Source organism: Bubalus kerabau, chromosome 10, assembly GCF_029407905.1.
Source record: "Bubalus kerabau isolate K-KA32 ecotype Philippines breed swamp buffalo chromosome 10, PCC_UOA_SB_1v2, whole genome shotgun sequence".
In the NCBI taxonomy this organism is placed as follows: domain Eukaryota; kingdom Metazoa; phylum Chordata; class Mammalia; order Artiodactyla; family Bovidae; genus Bubalus; species Bubalus kerabau.
Window position 1 is genome coordinate 47,786,967 of NC_073633.1, and position 21,038 is coordinate 47,808,004.

The window sequence follows — 21,038 nt, forward strand, 5'->3', positions numbered from 1 at the left end:
CTATGTATAGTATTTGGGAGATAGAGAATAGACTTGTCTGACTAGGAGTGCCAGATTTAGCAAATAAAAATACAGGACACTGAGTTAAATTTCAATTTCACACAAACATTAATTTTCAGTACAAATAATCCCAAACCATATACTAAAATTATATACTAAAAATTGTTGTTTATCGGAAACTCCAATTTAACTGGCTGACCTATATTTATTTATCTGCCACTTTACGCATATGTTAATGTGGAGGGAGAATTTACGTAAAAGATGATAGCATCATTGATAGAAAACAGGATATACAGCAGCTTTGAATAGAAAGTTTGATAATTGGGTAAAGTGTCTCATAATTTGAATGAAAAGAGGTTGAATCTGTTAGGCATACTCTTATAATTATTCTCTCTTAGAGCAGTGCTGTCCAATATAAATATATTGCAAGCCGCATATATGATTTAAAATATTTTAGTTGTCACATTTTAAAAAATAAAACAGTAAAATCAATTTTAGCACTATATTTAACTCAAATATATCAAATATATTATTTCAATGTCACTACTATAAAATAATTGTTACTAAGACAATTTCACCTTTGTTTCACACAAAATCCTCAAAATCCAAGAGTATGCAATACTGTATACTTAAAGCACATTTCATTTAAGACTAGCTACATTCCTTTACTCAATGACCTCATATGGTTAGTGGCTACTGTACTGGACAGTTCATTTTTAGAGTGTAGTTATTTCTTCCTGATACCATGCTTATAATTTCAATAAATTCATTAGAGGGTACCAGTTAAGGATCATTGAGATATGATAAGCTCTCTCAGCCAGGGACTGACAACCAATGTCCACAAGTCAAATCTGGCCCACTGCCTGCTTTTGTAAATAAAGTTTTATTGGAACATAATCATGGTCATTTATTTGTGTACAGTCTATGGCTGCTTTTGCACAGCGACAGCAGAGTTGAGTAGTTAGGGCAGAGACCATATGGCACACGAGGCCTTTACTATCTGGCCCTTAACCGAAGTTGCCAAATATCTTTCTAGGTCCCAAACTAAAGTTCCAAGGATAAAACCCATACTTTATACATTTAAAATGAGTTTTCAGAAAGAAATAATATTGAAAGAGCTAAAAGATAATGTATATATTCATGCATTTATTAACCAAGCGTTCATCTACTAGGTTCCAGACACTGCACTAGGCTCCGTAGCTGGAATAAATAAATGTCTTTAATCTTCAAGAAGGTCACAGTTCAGTTGAAAATAAATATACACAGTAAATTACAAAGATGTGTTATGGTAGATGACTCATTGACTGTACACCAGTGAGGCACCTTCCTCTGACTGGGGAATGGGAGGCTTCAGAAGAAGAGGACCATCTGAGGTGAGTTTTAAAGGACAAATAGCAATTACTCAGCTAAGCAAAAGCTGGTTGACATATTAGGCAGAATAGTTATGTGCAAAACTCAAAAAGTGTTACCACCACTCTCTGGAATTTATGGTTTGTTAGGCCTGGAGCATAGCGTGGACTGGTGTGAGATGAAGATGAAAAGATGATGAGGGGCTGGATCATGAAGTGCCTTTGGTTTTTTGAGGAACTTTGGATTCTATAATTTGGGTACTAGGAAAAAGCTGTGAGATTTTTAAGCATGAAACTACCTAAAATTTACACTGTAGGGAGCTCATGAAATACTGTATAAAAGAGGAATAAAGCTCCTAGGCCAGAAATCTACTGTATAGACTAGGTGAGATAGAATTTCCTAGTTGAAGCAGTGGCTATGATGGTGTAGAGGAGAGGATCCATTTGAGAAATCCTTGAATGGCATTTGGTAAAGTATGTTCTCTGGTACACTGACCACAGAAGATAATCCTTGGAAAAAAAGGCTTCCAAGTTATTTGGGAAACGCTTCAGATTGTATCTGCATTTGGGATTCACAAGACTCTTTAGCAGTATATTGAAAATTCTTAGAAGTCCTGCCTTAACCCAGCACTTCCCAAACTCATTTGATCCCACACCCCAATATTAAAAAAAAACAACACACACACACACACACACACACACACAGCAAACAGACAAGGGTCCCAGGGACTGTAGTTTGGGATACCCTATTTTAGAGACAGAATAAATGAGTTTGAGTCAACCAAATGAGAGGAAGAAGAGGGAAATTTTGCATAAGTGACTGCTAATGAAAGTTTTATATTTGTAAAAGTATAGCTGGAAAAGAACAAGTTTAAGGGGAGGAAGGAGATGACATACCCAGATTTGACAGCAAGTTGGAGAAGACTCTTGAGAGTCCCTTGGACTGCAAGGAGATCCAACCAGTCCATTCTGAAGGAGATCAGCCCTGGGCTTTCTTTGGAAGGAACGATGCTAAAACTGAAACTCCAGTACTTTGGCCACCTCATGGGAAGAGTTGACTCATTGGAAAAGACTCTGACGCTGGGAGGGATTGGGGGCAAGAGGAGAAGGGGACGACAGAGGATGAGATGGCTGGATGGCATCACTGACTCGATGGACGTGAGTCTGAGTGAACTCCGGAGGCCTGGCGTGCTGCGATTCATGGGGTCGCAAAGAGTCGGACACGACTGAGCGACTGATCTGATCTGATCTGATCTGATGGTATGGACATTTACATGGAAATGTCCAGTCTACATCCAGCTAGGTTAGGAGACATCTAAATTACAGATAGAAGTTTAGGAATTAGCTTGTAAGTGATTTTTCAAGCCAAAGATGCTAGTGAGATTTCCTTGGAGTAAGAAGAATAAAGGGCAGAGAATAGAACACCTCCCTGGGGACCACCAATGTTTAAGGGATGGTTAGAAGAAGAGGGTGTTAACAGAGAAGACTTAGAAGACATGGGTCAGAATATCAATGACAACATATCCTACAGGGAGATCAAGAATGTTGAAATTCAGAATGAGTTCTTTAGAATTGACATTAAAAGTCATTGAGATCTTCCTTAGATAAATTTGAGTGAAGTGGTCAGAAACTAGTTTGCAATGAAAAAGACAGGAGATAGTAGAGAAGCTGCTAATACAAGTGTTCCAAGAAGCTGGAGATGAAGGGATGATAACACTTTAATACAAGAGGGTCATTTAATTTTCAAAACATTATTTAGGTAGGTAGGTCTTGATTCGGAGAAGGCAATGGCACCCCACTCCAGTACTCTTGCCTGGAAAATCCCATGGACAGAGGAGCCTGGTGGGCTGCAGTCCATGGGGTCGCTAAGAGTCAGACTCAACTGAGCGACTTCACTTTCACTTTTCACTTTCATGCACTGGAGAAGGAAATGGCAACCCACTCCAGTGTTCTTGCCTGGAGAATCCCAGGGACGGGGGAGCCTGGTGGGCTGCTATCTATGGGGTCACACAGAGTCGGACATGACTGAAGCACCTTAGCAGCAGCAGCAGCAGCAACAGGTCTTGATTATTAACGGTGAAGTGGGGAATGGAGAACATGCGCTCCCTACCACCTGTTTCCTAGAGGGAAAGTAAAATTGAAAAAAGAAACCATTTGAAAAACATTCACCTTAATTCCTGTGAAAGTGAAAGTCAATCAGTTGTGTCTGATTTTTAGTGACCCCATGGACTATACAGTCCATGGAATTCTCCAGGCCAGAATACTGGAGTGGATAGCCTATCCCTTCTCCAGGGGATCTTCCTGACCCAGGAATTGAACCAGGGTATCCTGCATTGAAAGCAGATTTTTTACCAACTGAGCTATCAGGGAAAACCTTAACTCCTGTAAGATACTTTTTTTTTTTTTTTTTAGCTTAGTTGGAGCTCTCTCCTTGGAAATGCAGTGACCATGCCCAAGTAGTTCTAGTCCCACTGTAATTGCAAATGTGATGGTGGTATCCCAATCTCAGAAATGTGGAAAGTAAGCCATGGTGGCTCTGACTTGTCCAGGAAACCATAGCAATTAGTCATGTAGCTGAGACTAGGTGCAAAATGTATTTGTATTTGGCAATTATCTGGCCATGGAGTGAAATTTAAGAGTTTCTAATTTGTAGACATCATGATTGACCTAATCCCAGTTTAACTAAAATATAGTTACCAATTTACTAGGAAGCTTAAGATTTGCAGGATTCCCTGGTGACTCAGTGATGAAGAATCTGCCTGCCAATGCAGAAAACACAGGTTCGATCCCTAGTCTGGGAAGATCCCACATGCTCTGGAGCAACTAAGCCGGTGCGCCACAACTACTGAAGCTCATGTGCCCTAGAGCCTGTGCACTGCAAGAGAAGCCACTGCAATGAGGGGCCCCTGCTCCCTGCAACTAGAGAAAACCCAGAGCAGCAACGAAGACCCAGCACAGCCAACATAAATAAAATTATTTAAAAAAAAAAGATTTGCAAATTGACAATACTGTCTGTCAGAATCAGTTCTGAATTTCATGGTATTTCTTCTGCAATGATTTAGGAGTTAGAGGTAAAAATCCTACAGGATGAAAAAGTGGAGTATAGTACTAAATAATTTTATTGAATTACACCTTATTGAATGGTTATTGTGTGCCTGCCAGTGTGCAACAGACTTTAAATGTTATCCTCACAACAGACTAGCAACGTAAGTGGTGTTATCTTTCATTTTACAGGTAAGAAACTTACTGTACAAAATTCAAGTAATTTGCCCATGATACCACAGCTATTAAATGGGAGAGCCTACATTCACACTCAGGTCTTATTGACTTCAAAGCAATAGGCTTTAGGAGGGGAAGGTTCTAACAAACAGCAATAATTTTCTATTTTTTTTTTTCCCAACATGGAATCCAGTAAGACCTGGTGTCAGTCATCCAGGAGATCTGTCCACCATTAATCCAATTTATCAGGGACTTGTGGATGCTCCTGGAGGTAAAACAACTTTTGGAAGGGCAGGGATTGTTGGAAGTGTATGAGCAGGGTACTTCCCTCCAAAGAGTGAAAAAGTTGGCAATGTTAAATAACTCCCAAACATTCTTCTTTATATATCCACTATCACCTGCGGGCCTGGTTGACAAGAAAGGCTTTGGGGTAAATGAGGGGGGCAGGTATGGGGTGGGAGGGGTGCCATAGATGGTGAGGGGGAAGAGGCCTTCTTCTCTCCTACCTTATGTTAAATAAGGTGACCTCAACTTGTTTTCCCTGATAGCTCAGTTGATAAAGAATCTGCCTGCAATGAAGGAGACCCCATTCAATTCCTGGGTCAGGAAGATCCCCTGGAAAAGGGATAGGCTACCCACTTCAGTATTCTTGGGCTTCCCTTGTGGCTCAGCTAATAAAGAATCCGCCTGCAATGTGGGAGACCTGGGTTTGATTCCTAGGTCAGGAAGATCCCCTGGAGAAGGGATAGGCTGTCCACTCCAGTATTCTGATCTGGAAAATCCTGGGTCCCAAAGAGTAGGACATGACTGAGTGACAGTGACTTTCACTTTTTCTTTCAACTTGGTTTGAACTACATACCTCTATATGCCTCTGATTAGGGGGTGGTTTGTTGTTTTTCAGGAGCAGCATCAGTACACATGGTTTCTGAACTCTGTGTGGCTGGCTAGTCTTGCCCTTACTTGGGGAGGAGCCAGATGTACTGGTTTCTGCTATGAATTTGGCCAGGAGTTCTGGGCGTGTGTAGACGTGCCTTGGGTGTATTTGTGTTAATTCTCTTCATCTGTCTTTGTGGGTCTCTACTTTGTATTAGCTAAGCTCATGAACATGTTATTCATCAGGAACTCAACATTTGAGGTATATAAATATTTAAAGAATACATAGAGAAGTGAGATGAAGCCCAGGCTTCTTTTCAAGGGTTTGTGCAGGGTAGCAGAAAGATGCACATTTTAATGAAATCATCTTTGTGCCAGTGACATATTTAAGAGGTGGAAAAAACACCTCTGCATTTTTTCAATAACTTTTGGAAAAATCCACGTAGCGTCTTTGAGCCACTGTTAATTATATAATAGGACTTTAATATCAAAAGTATATAAAAGCTTGTAGAGAGACTTAGTTTACTTAAAAGATTATGATGTGTTAGCACAAGAGAGCTAGCTGTTTAGTGGTAGAGGTTTATTTCCCTCAGTACTGAATTAAAAGTGGAAGGGGGAGGGGAGGGCAAGGCACAGTTAAAGCCAGGAGGTTGAATCATCTAAGGAAATGAGTCAGTGGCTATGAACCATAACTTTCCTTTTTCTGAGGCTTTGACTTTGAGAGCTTCATGTTAAATTATTTAAAAAAATCTTCTTCCATGCTATAAGTAAATTTAAAATAGAAGTTTTAAAAAAATAACTCTTTTAATATTAGTATTTGGGATTCATTCATTTTTCCAACACATTCACTGGTATCAAAAATAGTAGTTAATACCTCAAACTAAAAAAAAATACGTAGTGATCTGGTAGTAGTGTTAAGTCAGTCAGTATCTTTGTATTTATATTTAGCTCAAGGTAACCAATAGTGATTCTTAAACTACTTTTAAAGCAAGATTTTTGAGGTTACTACCCAATGACTCATTTGTAGACTTAACAGGACAAACCTGAGACACTGGTAACTATTGACACATTGTATTTTCATTTGATACACTCGAGGTTTTTCCTAGACCATGAATTGTTCCTTAGGAACCTTAAGTCTATATCTGAAATGAACACATTGTATTATGGCTTATTTTTGAAATTTAAAAAATCTGAACTATAATTATCAAGTTTGAGGATAAAGATAGGTAAGTATCACAAAGTAAACAGTAATACTGGTATATGAAAAATTCTTAGCCTTTTGTGGTTGATTGCCTATCTATGATTTGAATTCTTTTTATAAGATTAATTTATATTTTTTATTCTCTCAAATTCATAGATAATACTTGATTTAAGATAGTGAATGCATTTCACACAAGAACCTAGTATTTAGAAACTTTTTTGAGGAATCTTATTTTTTTTTTGTCCTTGAGACAAACTTAAGTTATACAACAAAATATCACATATTGGTTCTTTTTTTTTTCTTTACTTAGTGTAATAATATAATAGAGACATCTTGGAGAAAATATTTTACATAAATGCTAACAGGTACTCTTATTATTTGTTGGAAATCTCATTGGAGTATGCTGCTAAGTTGCTTCAGTCGTGTCCGACTCTGTGTAACCCCATAGACGGCAGCCCACAAGGCTCTGCTGTCCTTGGGATTCTCCAGGCAAGAACACTGGAGTGGGTTGCCATTTCCTTCTCCAATGCATGAAAGTGAAAAGTAAAAGTGAAGTCGCTCAGTCGTGTCTGATTCTTAGCGACCCAATGGACTGCAGCCTACCAGGCTCCTCCGTCCATGGGATTTGCCAGGCAAGAGTACTGGAGTGGGCTGCCATTGCCTTCTCCACATTGGAGTATAGGTTTTATTAATTAAAGTTTTATTTTTTTTTTTGGAGCATAGATTTTAGACTAGCATGGAAAATTTTCCAAATTGTATCCTGGGTAACTAATCTTCCTTCTAGTATTGTTGACAGGGTTTTTGTTTCCATGTGCTTAGACATGTTAATATTTATTTTTCTACACTTATGGTGATTTCTAGGCTGTAGGGTTTTGTTGTTGTTGTTGTTTGTGTTTTTTTCTCAGTGCACATCCCTTCCTAATAAACCCTGAAGTATGTTGCCTACTGGTGCACAAGAGTCCATGTCGCTTTCCTGAGCATCAAAATAGTGACTGAGCAAACTGTGACTTCTGCATAAGTGTTAGAAATACTAGAGTAAAGAATTAGACTCTGGAAACATCCTGTGTATGATGTTGGGATATCATTCATAGCATGGAGGGAGGGCTGAAGACGGAAGAGGTGCCTCCTCCTCAAAAAGGTTGTCTAAGACAACTCCTACCTTTCCACCAGCATTTTAGGACCCTGCCTGACAGGGTGAATTTGGGGAAACAGCATAATGTTTTGAGTCAGACCTAGGTTTGAACCCAAGCCCTGCTACTCAATAGTTAAGTGACATTGGAAAATTTCTCTCTTTGCTTCCTTTTCTAAACATGGGACTGGTAATGTTCATCCAGCAGGGTTTTATCATTAAAAGTGGTAATTTAGGAGAAAGTCTCTTGCATAACATCTGGCATGGGAAGCACTCAGTAGATGTTAGTTCTATTTTCTTTCTTCCCTCTAACTTAATAATAAAAAAAAAATGAAAGCAGAAATAAAATTCAAGACTTGTGCTAGCCTTGAAGTACTTAATGATGAAATTACGTATCTTGGATTTGTCCTAAAATAATCTGGAAATAAGGAGTGGGTTTACAATATTTTGGCAACCTGATGCGAAGAGCTGACTCATATGAAAAGACCCTGATGCTGGGAAAGATTGAGGGCAGGAGGAGAAGGGGATGACAGAGGATGAGATGGTTGGATGGCATCACCAACTCAATGGACATGGGTTTGGGTGGACTCCAGGAGTTGGTGATGGGCAGGGGGGCATGGGGTCGCAAAGAGTCAGACACTACTCAGCAACTGAACTGAACTTATAGGTGAAATTATATGGACTATGAGTTGCTAACTGTTGAAGTTGAGTGAATGGTGTTCAATTGAATGTTTGAACTTATCCATAGTAAGTTTGAAAAATTATACTGTGCATAAAAAATATTCAGTGAACAAAGACTTTCTCAAGATACTGTGGAGCCAACTATTTGTTGTATTAATACCTTTTCAAAGATGATGATTGAGAACAGGCATTGTAGATTTATGAATGGTGGTAGTTTTTTCCTTTCAACTACACAAAATGTGTAGTCACCAAATCTATGCCTAAGAGGAAGGAATGTCAAGAGAGAAGTCTGAAAAAATCCTGGAGATGTTTACATGCTTTTGTCTAATTATCTGAGTCATTCCTCAGGGTGGAGGTTCTGTGGCATGGCTCTCAGCCAACATAATTTTCAGCTGGAAAAAGACAGCAGTTGGTACAGGAAACACAGTAACCAAAATGACTGCTATGACATTGAATCCAGCTTTATATGCAGACATTTTTTTCGTTATCGCAGGATCACAATGGATATATACCAGTGTTTCCTCTTCTGTGCCATATTACATTTTCTAAGAATGAATGTATACTGAGTTACAAATACAACAGAAAAAATTCCAGAGAGTGAACAAGTGTAGAGCACTTCCTCATAGGGATGTGGTTGTTCTGTACACCACTGAGATATAGAGGGAAAAAAAGTGTGACTTTTTTTGTGTTGAATGATTGATTAAAGGCACATTCATTACTGCAGAAAGCTAAAGAACTACTTTTTAAAAAATCTCTGCAGATCTTCTGGGGTGAATTCTAGAGGTTAATGTGTTTGAGAAATAAAAAATTGCTGTTAATATATTTAAACAATTGACATTTGAAATACAAGAATATGATTAGATTAATGTGCTTAGTATTTCATCAAATTTGATATTCTTGATCACTGATTAAATTGAAGACTTACTTTTACAGAACAAAATCAGAAGTGAGGTGCCAATTTAGAGAGAACAGAGAATTTCACTTTTTTGTTCTGCATTTATAAAATAAGTGTTTATTTCTTAAAGCTTCCCCTGAGGATACTGGTATCCTTACCATAACTTACTATAGTAAACTGATATTTGAATAATTTTTCATTAAAGTCTCGGTTCAGAAATTATGACCATTGAACAATGACAACCTCTCTGTAGTCTATTACTGTGAAAGAGACTTCCCTGGTGGCTCTGATGGTAAAGAATCAGCCTGCAGTGTGGGAGATCTGGGTTTGATCCCTGGGTCTGGAAGATCCCCTGGAGGAGGGCATGGCTACCCACTCCAGTATTCTTGCCTGGAGAATTCCATGCTCAGAGGAGCCGGGTGGGCTACAGTCTATGGGATCGCAAAGAGTCAGATGCAACTGAACGACTAACACACACACACACACACTACCAAAAAGTATAAACAAAGTGCTATGGGCACACCAAGGCTTGGGAGTTGTCAGCAAAGAAGGCCAGCAAAGGAAGAAACCTGAAAGAGAACTAACATTTACTGGAAATTTACTATTGTGGGTACCAAGTTTTTAAATGTACTTAATCCACCTTGCAAGAACTGCTTGAAGTTATGGGAAATAAACAGCAGTTGTTCCAGAGTTAGACTGCCTAGATTCCCACCCTGGCACATAATAGCACACACTACTATGAGACCTTGGGCAAAATTGCAGAGGACAGAATCATACTAAAAAAATTTATTTTTTATCTGAATTTCCTGGGGTATCCTTTATCTGACAACACTACACAGGGGATTAAAATAGTAAAATCTTAGAAATTACATAGAAAAGTACAGGTACATGTAAGTGCTAAGTAAAGGTTAGTCTTTACTTCTGCAATTATCCCATTTTATAAATGATGGGCTTCCCTGGTGGCTCAGCGGTTAAAGCGTCTGCCTGGAATGCGGGAGACCTGGGTTCGATCCCTGGGTCGGGAAGATCCCCTGGAGAAGGAAATGGCAATCCACTCCAGTACTCTTGCCTGGAGAATCCCATGGAGGGAGGAGCCTGGTAGGCTACAGTCCATGGGGTCACAAAGAGTTGGACACGACTGAGCGACTTCACTTTCTTTCTTTCTTGCTTATAAATGATGGGAAACTCAGGTTAAATAATTTGCCCTTTGCTCTAGAGAAAAAAAAGTAGTTTATCTGGCATGTCAAATGCTGTAGCCACTGTGGTGTGACAGTTTGGCAGTTCCTCAAAATGGTAAACATAGAGTTACCATATGACCTGGCCCCTAAATCCAAGCCCCACTCTATGTGAGCCGGTTAAACAGGGCTGTAAATGCCATGAGGTGGTGAACACTGAGGGCCTCCTTAGAGGATGCCTACCAGAGCATGGAATGATCCTTTGTCCACATCAGGACACAGGGATACTTCAGTGCTCTTCTGTGAGGGGTCACCCATCTCTCTTTAGTGGGAAAGCAAAATGTAACTATATATATATATATATATATATAATTCAGTAATTTAGAACTCTCTTTTTAGTTGCAGTAAAGGAGAACTAAATGCTTACAGAATAACTTAAACACATTGCAATTGAAGAGCTGAAATTCTCCCTTTAACTAATATAAGCATTTTAATTATTGCTTCTCCTAGCCTCTCTGAACTTCAGCGAGGATAGTTTCTACACAAAGCTGTAACTGGTAGAAGATATGAGTGTCTACACATCTTAGCTGACAGTTTATTAGATATGTGTTGGAACTGTCAAGTGAATTTTTGCACATAAAAACTCTCATGAATTTATTAATATTAGCTATTAAGGGTATTTTATTGTTTGAAAATAAATAATGGAAGTATGCCATGTATATCAATTTGGAAGTTTTTTCTGCAGCAAAAAACAAAGACAGTCAATTGTAGCCTAAAAAATTGGGTGCTTATTTTCTCACCTAATTTAAGGCCAGAGGTAGGCAATTGTGGCCTGGTGTGACATAAGGAATGGAATCAAGGACCTTGCAATTTGTGTTTTCCCAGGCTGTAAGACTAAACAGGCTGCCTTGTTTGTTTATGAGCCCATGATGGTTGCTGCAGTTCTGGGTACCTGTGCTCATTTTCAAGGCAAGAAGGAGAAGGGAGCAGCACCATTGACTAGAACTGTGTCACCTGGTCTCTCCTAGTTCCAAGGAAGGCTCAGAAAACAAATACTGAACTTTTCCAGCCTCTCTAGTGGAAGCGGACAAGGATGAAACAGTGTTTTGAGTTAGCTTTATTGAAGAGAAATGGTCAAAAAGTTGAGAAATACTGCTTGAAATGTTCAATGGGATTTGGATAAGCTGAGAAGAGGAAATAGGGGTACAGCATGAATCAAGGATGCAGTGAACACTGGGGTAGTTGAGGAGCCTAGTCCTGTAAGAAGAATAATGCTGAGAAGTGACAGAGACTGAATGTGGGGCTCGGCTTGGCTGCAGTGATTAACAGGACACCGATAAAGGATTTTGAGCAGGGAAATGATATGTGAGGAAAGGGTAAGAAATATCTGGCAATATAAATTGTAAAGTAGTGAGCTGCATGATAAGGAAGCCTGGAAACTGCTGCGGTAATCCAGTTGTGAAACGCTAATTACTAAGGTGGAAATATACATAATTCCAATATTCAACCATTTAAGATTCACTCATGTTTGTGGCGATGGTAGGATGTCCAAATGGAAAAGTCTGGTAATGAACAAAGACAGAGGACATAGATTTTCTAACAGTAGAGTATCAGAGAAAAATGCGACTATCTAGACAATTAGATACTTTTCACCCTATATTTCCTGGATGTCCTTTCAGCACTGAAGCTGTCACTTGCCAGTGGCTTTGACACCCCCCCCCCATATTATTTCTAAGTTCTGCATTCTTGTATTCAACTGTTCCTAGGATATCTGCCCGCAGATATCCCAGTGAACTCTTCAATTCATCATGTCAAAATAGATACATATTTTCCTTTTATCCTTTGCCTTATCTCTATCATACTTGCCTCAAATTCTTTGTCTCATTTAGTGATATCACATCGAACTAGCTAACTATGTTAAAAACTTGCCTTTTATTGATCCCTCTCTTTACCCACCTACATTCTGTTGCTAACAGATCTGATCAGTGCTCTTGAATCTGTCCTTCCTCTTCATCTCCCACTGCCCCTCTCTTAGTTTAGGCTCCCATTATTTCTCACCTGGATTATTGGAATACTTTGTACTTGCTTGAGTCTTAGCAAAGAGGCATCCAGATTGCTACCAAAAGGATCATTTTAAAATACAAAGATGATCTTGTCTCCTTCTTGCTTAATGCTTTTAATGGCTTTCAATACATAAAGAATAAAGTTGAAACTTATTACCAGTGCTTAGAAGAACTCTCCATAGCACTCACTTTATCTCCGGCCTCACTTCCTTCTACCCCCTTGAACTCCTCTAAGTTCTTCCACATCAAACTTGTCCTTAACATGTTATGCCATGTCTTTGGACTGTCTCCTTAGCTTGAAATTTTCATATCCACCTTTGAACATTTTGGTCGTCCTTTAGCAATATCTCCTTCTGTGAAAACTTCTCAGATGTCAGTCACATTCTTTTTTTTTTTTTTTTTTTTTGCTCCTATGATTCGCATGAAACTTTAGTAGGGCACTTACCACATTATGGGCTTCCCTGATAGCTCAGTTGGTAAAGAATCTGCCTGCAATGCAGGAGACCCCAGTTTGATTCCTGGGTTGGGAAGATCCCCTGGATAGGGGATAGGCTACCCACTCCAGTATTCTGGCCTGGAGAATTCCAAGGGGGTCACAAAGAGTCGGACATGCCTGAGCAACTTTCACTCAGTACTACTTACCACATTATACTGTTGTTACTCGAGTGTTTTTCTCTGGCTCATGGACAATGTGTTCTTGGTGTGTTCTGGTGTATAGCATAGTACCTAGTCCATAGTTGGTGCTCAGTAAGTTTTCATGCATTACCATGGATGTGAATGAGCTGTCCCCAGGAGAAAGGTTAGGTTGGGGATCCAAGGACAAATCCAAAGGGAAGGCTCATAATTAGAGGACAGGGAGAAAAAAAAGAATGGATGGAGGATCAATCAGTGAGATGAAGCAAGAACCATACATTCATCATGTTGTAGAGCACTGCACTGCGTGTGAGGAAATACGCCTGTGTGTTAAGCAAACTGTATTTGTTTTGGCTTTGCTCTGTCTCCAGGTTACATCTAGTCTCGATATCAAAGGGAGAACTTTTCTCTGTTGCTTTGATTTGTAGTTTCAAAACAACTCTTGTAAGTACTGTCCTATTTTCTTAAAGATACTCAACCTATAGGTTTTTGTACTGAAGTATGAATTAATTTTAATTCAGTGGGAAGACATACAGAGGGGAAAAGTCTGAATCTAAAAATCACAAAGATAAGTTCCTTCCTAGGCCCTCACTAAGTTGACACAGTCTCTCTGTTATGCTTTGAAATCACACACACTTTCTGGGGATGTTACTGCCCATGCTCGCTATTGATCTCCTGATTAATCTCAGTGCCCAGAAAGTGAAAGCAAGTACCAAACAAAATGTTCAATCTCTTCTTAAGCTCACCAATTGCAGAACTGATATTATTATATAAAAATTTATAGGAAAAACTAACAACAACCGTGCTAAATATTAATTCCAAACTGTTTATAACCTAGTGCTCATACTCCACTGTATGTTGCAAAAAAAAATCCTTGCTTTTTGTATATGTGATGTTGTGGTCTATTGATTAACTTAAATACACATACTACATGGGACTTCCCTGGTGGTCCAGTACTTAAGACTTTGTCTTCCAATAAGGGGAGTGTGAGTTTGATCCTTGGTCATGGAGTAAAGATCTCACATGCTTTGTGGCCAAAAATCCAAAAAAACCCCAAAAAACAAAAACTAAGAGTGAGAAGAAGAAGGAGCAACACTGCAACAAATTCAATAAAGAATGTAAAAATGGTTCACATTAAAAAATCTTTAAAAATAGGCATACTACAGCAATACGTACACTGAAGGCTTACTTTAGTCTTCTTAGTCCACCTATTATTTAGGTGATTGCTATGTCTGTATATTCTGTTCTCTGTTTCATTTTTTACTTCCTATTGGCCTTGACTCCTGGGATTTGCCATATTCCTATTCCTCTTGGGTTTGTGCCATATGTGTTCGATTATTTCCTAATCCAATTTTCCAAGTCATAGCCTCATCAAACTGCTTCTTCTTTGGCCTATCTTACTGCCAACATCTGCTCTTGATTAACTACCAAGCTACCCACAGTAGATCTTGGCTTATTTAATGAACCCAAAGTCACCATCTTGAATTTTTTTCATTCTTTTGCATTTTCCTCTTTGAATTTTACCTTCTCTAGGCTCTCATTCAGGCTTTAAAATTATAAAAATGAGCGATGGATGAAAAATTTGAAAAATATAAAAACAGTGGGGGATGGAGAGGAAAGTAATCTCTAGTTTCGCCATCCAAAGAAGACTATCAAAAGAGATATCTCTATTCTTCTTAAACTTTTTCTTAGTATGAAAATATATTTCTCTCATCTCACACACTAGTAAAGTAATGCTCAAAATTCTCCAAGCCAGGCTTTAGCAATATGTGAACCGTGAACTTCCTGATTTTCAAGCTGTTTTAGAAAAGGCAGAGGAACCAGAGATCAAATTGCCAACATCTCCTGGATCATAGAAAAAGCAAGAGAGCTCCAGAAAAACATCTATTTCTGCTTTATTGACCATACCAAAGCCTTTGACTGTGTGGATCACAATAAACTCGGGAAAATTCTGAAAGAGATGGGAATACCAGACACCTGATCTGCCTCTTGAGAAATTTGTATGCAGGTCAGGAAGCAACAGTTAGAACTGGACATGGAACAACAGACTGGTTCCAAATAGGAAAAGGAGTTCATCAAGGCTGTATATTGTCACCCTGTTTATTTAACTTATATGCAGAGTACATCATGAGAAATGCTGGACTGGAAGAAGCACAAGCTGGAATCAAGATTGCCGGGAGAAATATCAATAACCTCAGATATGCAGATGACACCACCCTTATGGCAGAACATGAAGAGGAACTAAAAAGCCTCTTGATCAAAGTGAAAGAGGAGAGTGAAAAAGTGGGCTTAAAGCTCAACATTCAGAAAATGAAGATCATGGCATCCGGTCCCATCACTTCATGGGAAATAGATGGGGAAACAGTGTCAGAGTTTATTTTTGGGGGCTCCAAAATCACTGCAGATGGTGACTGCAGCCATGAAATTAAAAGACGCTTACTCCTTGGAAGGAAAGTTATGACCAACCTAGATAGCATATTAAAAAGCAGAGACATTACTTTGCCAACAAAGGTCTGTCTAGTCAAGGCTATGGTTTTTCCTGTGGTCATGTATGGATGTGAGAGTTGGACTGTGTAGAAGGCTGAGCGCCGAAGAATTGATGCTTTTGAACTGTGGTGCTGGAGAAGACTCTTGAGAGTCCCTTGGACTGCAAGGAGATCCAACCAGTCCATTCTGAATGAGATCAGCCCTGGGATTTCTTTGGAAGGAATGCTGCTAAAGCTGAAACGCCAGTACTTTGGTCACCTCATGCGAAGAGTTGACTCGTTGGAAAAGACTCTGATGCTGGGAGGGATTGGGGGCAGGAGGAGAAGGGGTCGACAGAGGATGAGATGGCTGGATGGCATCACTGACTCAATGGTCATGAGTCTGAGTGAACTCCAGGAGTTGGTGATGGACAGGGGGGCCTGGCGTGCTGTGATTCATGGGGTTGCAAAGAGTCAGACACAACTGAGCCACTGATCTGATCTGATCAGTATAAACTCTTAAACATTATTTGTAAGGGTACTATATGTTCCACTTCTAAAATGACAATATTTTTTTTTCCATTAGAATATTGGCTTAAAAGAAACCCACCGACATAATACCAAATTGCTTTCTAAGAGGATTAAACCAATTTCTGTCACCAACAATAGTATGTTAGTGCCAATAACCTTGCATTTTCCTCAATATTGACTATTACTACACTAACTTAATTGGAGAAGGCAATGGCACCCCACTCCAGTACTCTTGCCTGGAAAATCCCATGGATGGAGGAGCCTGGTGGGCTGCAGTCAATGGGGTCGCTAAGAGTCGGACACGACTGAACGACTTCACTTTCACTTTTCACTTTCATGCCTTAGAGAAGGAAATGGCAACCCACTCCAGTGTTCTTGCCTGGAGAATCCTGGGGACGGGGGAGCCTGGTGGGCTGCCGTCTATGGAGTTGCACAGAGTTGGACACGACTGAAGTGACTTAGCACACTAACTTAATAGGTAAAATTTTCTCTTTAAAGGTTATCAGAGCCCTGAAAACAGTACCAATGAACCTTAAATTTTTTGAAAAATTTTATATTGGAGGGTTGATTAACAATGTTATGTTAGTTTCAGATGTACAGCAAAGTGATTTTGTTATACATATACATGTATTTATTCTTTTTCAAATTCTTTGAACCATTGAACTCAAAGCTCAGAGTCAGAGTTTAGGAGTTAAAAGGAGCTACAGAAATCATCTAGTCCAGTTTCCTCATCATTCAAATGAAGAAAAGGATCTCCAGTTGATTTGCCCAATGTCATAGGCTAATAATGACAGAGTTGGGGCTAGAGTTTAGGCTTCTTGAAATGTGGTTCATTTTTCCCATTTTATTCTTCATACTGGTACTGAAATTAAACCTCATATTGGATTTGATATTGCTTTGAATGCAGTTTTTAGGATGGATTAGCATACACGAAATTTCCAGGAGTAGTTTATCACTTAGAACTGTTTCAGTTCAGTTGAGTCGCATCCAACTCTTTGTGACCCCGTGGACTGCAGCACTCCAGGCCTCCTTGTCCATCATCAACTCCAGGAGCCTACACAAACTCATGTCCATTGTATCGGTTATATCATCCAACCATCTCATCCTCTGTCGTCCCCTTCTCCTCCCGCCTTCAATCTTTCCCAGCATTAGGGTTTTTTCCAATGAGTTGGTTCTTCACATCAGGTGGCCAAAGTAATGGAGTTTCAGCATCAGTCCTTCCAATGATAAAAAGTTACCCAAATAACAATTGTGTCTCCTGCAGTGCAGGCGGATTCTTTACCATCTGAGCTGAAACTCCTCTTATATAACAAGAATTCTGATGTATCTGTTACTTAATTCTGCAAAACAAATAATCCCTAAAGTTTCATGGATTAAGCAATAACAATAATTTATTCTTGCTCATGATTTCTATAGTTCAAGAATTCAAGAGTCACTTGGCTGGGTAAATCAGTTTTAAGGCCTTTGATCAGATTGCTGTTAATTCTCATGGCTGTAGTCATCTGAAGGCTTGACTGGGGCTGGAGGATATAGTTCCAAAGTGGTTCACTTTCATGATTGGTAAATTGGTACTGACTGTTGGCAGGAAGCATTTTCTCCCTACATGTGCCTCTCCAGAAAGCTCCCTGAATGTCTTTAAAGGATGGCTGCTAGCTTTCCCCACAGTGAGCAATACAAGAGAGCAAAGCAGAAGCTGAGATGCCTTTTATGATCCAGCATCAGAAGTCACACAGCATCACTCTGCTCTATTCTGTTAATCACACAGGCCAGCCCTAATTCCTTGTGGAATTCCTTTTTCCAGGAATCCCTAATTCCTTTACTCAAAGCTGTAAAGGCCAGGAGTTAAGGGTCACTGGGGGCCAATTGGGATGCTGGCCACCACAGTAGGAAATTCATAGGTAATATGAAGATAAAGGTATGTTATCATAGATCCAAGCTCTTTCTCGTCTTGCCAGTCTGCCATCCGTAGTTATGAATCTCTGTCCTGTGGCTGGAATGCAGCTGTGGTTCTGCCAAGTGTTACTTTTAGGTGACAGAATGGAAAGCAGAGGAGGAGAAATACGAAATACAGCACACTACATTCCCTCATACCATATATAAAGATAAACTCAAAATGGTTTAAAGACTTAAATGTAAGACATAAAACCATAAAACTCCTAGAAGAGAACATTGATGGGACACTCCTTGATATAAATCACAGCAATATTTTCTTGGGTCAGTTTCCTAAAGCAAAAGAATTAAGAGCAAAAATAAACTAATGGAACAAGTTAAACTTAAAAACTTTTGCACAGAAAAGGAAACCATCAACAAAATGAAAAGAGAACCCAAGGAATGGGTTTGCATATTTGCAAATGATGCAGCTGTCAAAGGGTTAATATTCAAAACATACAAACAGCTCATACAACTCAATATCAAAAAACCCAAACAATCCAATTAAAAAATGGGCAGAAGACTTGAATAAACATTTTTTCAAAGATGACATACAGATGGTGAACAGGCACATGAAAAGATGCTCAACATCATTAATTATTAGAGAAATGCAATGAAAACCACAGTGAGATATCACCTCAAACCTTTCAGGATATCTACCACAAAAAAGTCTACAAGTAACAAATGTTGGAGAGAGTATGGAGAAAAGGGCACACTGTTGATGGGCATGTAAATTGTTATAGCCATATGGAAAACAGTACAGAGGTTCCTTAAAAAATTAAAAATAGAACTACCATATGGTCCAACAATTCCACTCCTGGGCATATACCCACAAAACCAAAAACATTAATTTGAAAAGATTCATGAACCCCAATCTTCAAAGCAGCACTATTTACAATAGTCAAGACATGGAAGCAACCCAAGTGCTCACTAACAGATGATTGTATCAAGAAGATGTGATACACACACACACACACACACCACACATACACACACACACACCTATAATGGAATATCACTCAGCTGTGAGAAAATGAAATACTGCCATTTGCAGCAAAGTGGATGAACCTAGAGAATAACATGCTCGGTGAAATAAGTCAGAGAAAGACATATACCAAGTGATTTCATTTATATGTGGAATCTAAAAAATAAGTAAATATAAATGCAAAACAGAAACAGAGTTACAGATATAGAAAACAAACTTGTGGTTACCAAAGGGGAGAGGAAATGGGGAAGAGATAATAAGAGATATGGGATATTATATATAAAATAGAGAAGGAAAAAGGATATACTGCACTACACAGGGAAGTAACACCTGGTATCTTATAATAACCTCTAATGGAAAATAATCCACAAAAATTAATGAATCACTAATTTGTGCATCTGACAATTAACACAATATTGTAAACCAACTATACTTTGAATTTAAAAAAAGTTCAGCACACTTTCCCTTGTGTCCTATTTGTAAAACTGTGTCGTGTGACCACACAAAGTTGCCAAGACAACTAGGAAAGTGAGTTTTTAACTTTTATACCTTCTGCAGTGGAGGCAGGTGAGGGAAAAGAGTGTTGGAAGTGTTGGCTGGTCAGCCAGCATGCAGTGTCTGCCACCAGTAGCTTTTATCACCATAGTAAGGTGGTCATAATACTTAATGGCTTCCCAGGTGGCTCAGTGGTAAAGAATTCACCTGCCAAGCAGGAGATGTGAGTTTGATCCCTGGGCCAGTAAGATCCCTTGGAGTAGGAATGACACCCACTCCAGTATTCTTGCCTGGGAAATCCTATGGACAGAGGAGCCTGGTGGGCTAGAGTCCACAGGGCCATAAAGAGTTGGACATGACTTAGCAACTGAGAACTCAAGCACAGTAATATTTAATATTGAAGAGGAGCACGCTAAGTATTATGCATTCTTATAAACAATTAAGGAAGATTTTTCAAATAACAACACAGATTTTCCCTCTCAGAATTTGAGAGAGCAAAATGATTAAAGGCCTAACATGGAAAGAACTAAAATGATAATAGAACATACAAAATAATACTGACTTCTAAATGGTTCTATGTTTAGGTTTATACTATACAAGATTTATATTCCACATGTGTTTTAGTATTATCCTAGCATCATAAAAACATTTTCTGTTTTAATGTAAATGTTATGCTATACTGTATAACTGCATAGTGCTTATATTTATGTCATATTTTCTTCTCTACCAGTAATATCTTAGTCAACATTTACTGTTGACTGCAATATAAAAATGGCCTTTGCCCTTGGGAGTTTATACTCAAATTGGAGAGGTAGGATCATCTGTGAAAACACACAAACAAAGGAAATATTACACATAATTTTGGGGGAAGAGATAAGGATATAGTGTTTCAAGAAATAAATATGAATAATTTGAAATTAATTTAATACACATAAATTCTTTTAATTAAAGGGATCAATTCAGGTAAGACAGAGACTATGAGGCAGAGAAAAAAACTAGAAAAAATGATGTGCATGATCTCATTTCAGCACAAAAGGCGATGTTCACATTCTCTGCTGCACTTCATTTCTTAGGGTTGTTCTGGAGTCACAAGCTCCAATAAGCCTTTGGATTGTACTGAGGGATGTTATATTTAAAAGGGCAATTTGATACACAATGTATATTTATCATAGAACACACAGTTGTAAATGTGTAATATAGAATCAATCAGGATCTTATATATGAGACCCTACAGGAGAGATTCCTTATGCCCAGTACCTTATAAATGCTTTGTCCTGAACAGTTAATAAGTTTTTACAATAAGGACAACATAAATCCTGTAACTGGTCATATTTCCCTCTTTTTTTTGGCCACTAAGATCCCCAGGGTCTGATGAAGTGGACCACTTTTAATAATTACAAAGTGCTTACTTCATG